Source organism: Helianthus annuus, chromosome 17 (assembly GCF_002127325.2).
Source record: "Helianthus annuus cultivar XRQ/B chromosome 17, HanXRQr2.0-SUNRISE, whole genome shotgun sequence".
Lineage (NCBI taxonomy): Eukaryota > Viridiplantae > Streptophyta > Magnoliopsida > Asterales > Asteraceae > Helianthus > Helianthus annuus.
The window spans coordinates 33,250,377-33,254,878 of NC_035449.2; the positions used below are offsets into that span (position 1 = coordinate 33,250,377).

General features: G+C 36.2%; 1 long non-coding RNA gene across 1 annotated transcript; it reads right to left on the reverse strand.

Annotated features, from left to right (window-relative positions):
• Positions 1-1,808: 1,808 nt before the first annotated feature.
• LOC110925431 lies at positions 1,809-4,081 on the reverse strand. The gene is made up of 2 exons (XR_002584480.2): positions 3,728-4,081; positions 1,809-2,153 (listed from the first exon to the last, which is right to left on the reverse strand). It is a non-coding gene; the product is annotated as an uncharacterized LOC110925431 (long non-coding RNA).
• Positions 4,082-4,502: the final 421 nt, after the last annotated feature.

Here is a 4,502-nt window from a genome sequence, read left to right on the forward strand (position 1 = left end):
ACATAATACAAATGAATCGTATAATAAACATGAGAATAGATAATTTACTAGAAATTATTTTAAATCTTAAACATGGGAATATGAAGTAAATAGACATAATACAAATGAATCGTATAATAAACATGAGAGTAGATAATTTACGTAGTTGGTGGCTGCTGGTTGGTGGCTGGAAGCTGTTAGCTGGTGGTTGAAAGCTGGTAGCTAGTAGTTGTAGCTTTTTAGATATATTTGGTGTTTGTTAGAGTAGCTGAAGCTTTTACTAAAATGTAAATTATTTTAAGGGTATGTTTGGCAAAAGTAGCTGGTGGCTGCTGGTTGGTGGCTAGAAGCTGGTAGCTAGTGGCTGAAAGCTGGTAGCTGGTAGCTAGTAGTTGTAGCTTTTTAGATATATTTGGTGTTTGGCAGAGTAGCTGAAGCTTTTAATAAAATGTATAAAATGATCAAAATGGACATAACTAAAAATTTAAAAAGTATGTGCATTAAAAAGTTCATTATCTTTAAAGGTTAAAATAGTCATTTTTTCCCTAAAAGCTTGTAGCTCCTTCTAAACGCTACTAGTAGGAGCGTTCAACCAAAAGCTTCAAGCTCCTAACCTAAAAGTTTCAAGTTTTTTCAACCAAACAAGCTTTTTTATTGAGCAGGGATTTTTTCTTAAAAACTTAAAGGTAGAAGCTCTTAAAACCTCCTAAAATCTCCATGCCAAACATACCCTAAATCTTAAACATGGGAATAGATAATTTATCAGAAATTATTTAAAATATCTTAAATAAAATTAATTAATAATAGCTAAATAAATGTAAACATACAAAATTATTTTATTTACTACCCTAAGATTTGGTTTTTCTGTTTTTTTTCTTTCACGTGAAAATCTAATATAGGGCTAAATAACTACTGGAATCATATTCACTCATCCAAGTATATATGTATATTGGGCTAATAATGTAAAAAAGAAGGCCCACTTTATAAATTAATAATAGCATACTAGGTTAGCCCATGTTTTGGCTTCTTCTTTCTATAACACACAATTAGCAGTCTTGCCATTGCAGCCGCTACATTTTACAGAGACCATCAAAACAAAAATACGATCATTCCAACTTAATACTTCAATCTTCGCTTTTTAAGGGGCCATTTTTGAAAGTTCATGGGGTACGATTACAAAATTTCATGGAGAGCGATCCGGATTTGACGTCAAATATAACACCACTTTTCAATTTTTCAAAGGGTGCGACCGCCCCCTGCCATAGGTCCGCTCCTGTTAGTAATGTATTTATAGAGGATTTTATGGCTAGATTTTATAAAATAAAAAAACCATAGAGAACAACTTAGACATACTTTATTTTTATTATACATTTTTAATGACGTTTGACATATTTTTGTTAATTAAATGAAATTTGGTTTGATTGTCTTTTTTATATGAACTGATTCGACCCAACCCGAATTGGACATAAAAAATTATCATATAGCAATACATAAACGACTACTAAAAAAATCCGCCCCCCGTGAAAAAAAATTCTAGGTCCGCCACTGGTTTCCGCGCATCTGGGAGAGCCAAGGGGCTGGCGGCGGTCGAGTAGTCAACCTTCGTAACAGCGCCCGATGTCACGATGGTTGGCACGTCGTTCCTTGCTGTTCAAAAAAAAATTTTAGATAGTAGTTTTTACTCACTTGCCGTTCAAAAAAGAATTTAGATAGTAGTTTTCACTCACTTTTGCTTTACATTTAATATGTAACTAGATATACTACCCGTCGCAATGCGCGGCAGGATGCGGTGTTAATTACGTTTGTATTTATAGAAAGCCAGACGTCTATTAAACGAAGTCACATCAACAATTTCTTTGGATCCAAAAAAATGTCATAGTTACATTCACGTCTAAAACTCGAAATCCTCCCTCAATGAACTATTATATATTGACAAAACCGAGAGGTGACAGAAACACCATTAACACACTTAAGCAACAGCAATAGGAGCTTTAGCTGCATCGGCCTTGACATCCATATCAGCAGGCGGCAGTGTCTAATATTTAAGTTGAAGAGGGCTGTGGTGCTTGAGTTTTATGAGTACCTGCCTCATTCTCAATACGTTGGATGGTTTTCCATGCTTGGGACCTTTTAAAAGCACCATAAGATCTAGCAGCTACATATGTGTGATGGACCTGAAAAAAGAAACAAATTGTTAATATCTCATTCAAACTTATATAGATGCTAAGTCGAGAGTCTTGTTAAATATTTTTGTACATTGAAGATATTGTTAATGATAGAGTAGCGATTATGATAACCAATATCCAGCAACTCCTCGTATTCAAAAACATGCTAGACCGAACTATATCAAGAAATAAGAGTCCGATAGGATGACATCATCACACTACTAATTATTCCAAATAATCCAGATAACAACTACAACTACAACTGCAGCAACAAACAAAATCTCCACAAGACTTTATATTCATTATTATACAATATATCTTACAAGTAAAACCCACTTGGACAAATGCCCACATGGATAATACAGTGATATATACATGATCATCTTTGATAAAATTACTAAAAACTTGCAAAAAATATCAATAAATAGACAAGAGTAAATTACAATTTTGGCCCCTGTGGTTATATCATTTTTACCCTATTAGCCCAAAATAGATTTTTTTAACATCTGTGCCCCCATGGTCTCTATAACTAACTATTTTGGCCCATGGGTCTAACTCAACTCATTACCCTGAGTCTAACCGCAGGGGCCAGAATCGTAATGGGTTGAGTAAGACTCAGGGGCCAAAATAGTTAGTTATAGAGACCATGGAGGCACACATGTTAAAAATTTCTATTTTGGGCTAATAGGGTAAAAGTGTTATAATCACAGGGGCCAAAATCGTAATTTACTCAATAGACAATAAAGAAATAATCAAATGCTCTATCTTTGATAAACTTACAAAACAACTGTCAAGAATTTATTCCAAAATATATCCATTTTTTAATCATTATAAAAACTCATTTGAGTATTTGACATCAAAATAGAAGTGAATGGACACAAATCATACATGAAACCTTAAGGAAAATGCACCTACCAAAACTGTCAGGTAAATATGTTGTTGCACAACCAATTATTTTTACTTTTGAAATCTAATTTCATAAAACTATATGTTTTGGTAATGTAAGCTATGGGCCTATGGAATACCGAATCACATGGCCATTGGTGACATATACAAGGATTACATGGCCATTTCAAATTCGAGAGATATAAGCACATGAGCTTCCCTTTTCACAACCTCTAGCTTCGTGTGAGTATTATCCCATGTACCCCCGCTGACTTCCGGATGACATGGCCATGTAGTCAACATTACTTTGACTATAACATATATTTCCATTTCAAATCTAATATGTCTCCAATGCAGCATTATTACATATTTCATCCACTTAACATCCATTTTTTTTCTATTTGTATAGATCATTCCGTACAGTATAATGTGGTTTGGAATCTTACTTCAAAAACCTAACATCTACAACATAAATCTTAAACCTAGAGCTGACCAATTTGACTGAAAAGTCAAAAACACTCCACCTTTTCTAACATGCATTCAACTCACACTAAATAAATCAAAAACAACATCAAGCTGAGGATAAATTACAAAAACATTCCATGAAAACCATTCCATCGACCTCAAAAACATATAGAAACCCAACAATAAAATCAAAAACAGATAAGTAAACCTCAAAACCGAAGAAAAAACCTGACCAAAAATTGAAGAACCAGGACAAGAGCACGCGGCAGAGCCGACAACCTCCGATCACCTCCTTTGTCGGGTTTCCAACGGAACCCTAGCCGCCAGAGAACCGACTATTCTACTCAGCGTCGTCGTTGGTTGGTAGGACTGTGAAGCGGTGGAGTTCACTCATCGCCGTTGTCGGGTGGTGAAGCGGTGGGCGATGGGGTTCTGCTCCATATCTCTCTATATATATCTCATCGTATGTGTAGAAAAAGAAAAGGATCAAGAAAGCCAGTCAGATGGGAAGATGAAGAGAATGGTGAGAGACAGAGTCAGTAGATATTTTTGATGAAGAAGGGTTATATGTTGGGGGAGTGAAGACATTTTTTTTTGGAAAACGCCCCAAGCCGATAGTATAATCAACATAAGGGTGTAAGGGGCACTCCCCTAAGAGGGGAGTCCCCTCTCTTACGCATAACCAATCCTCGTGTGCCACGTCAACTCCCCTCTTAAACTCCCCTAACACCCTAAATTGATGGCGGCACTCCCCTCTTAGGTAACTTGGTTTTTATTAAAAAAAAAAATTCATTGGTCCACTCCTCCCTCTCTCCTCCCTCTTTCTTCGGTAACTTCCCACCGCTTTCCTCCCTCTCTCTACCTCACTGCTTGATTGGCGGCACCTCCACTCTTCGGTGGAGGAGGTCCCTGCGCTTGGTCACCGCATGCGCCCCGATCCCCCTAAGCACAAAGTGGTTGCTTATTTATAAGGTTTAATTAATGATTCACAACTTTTAATATTTACCA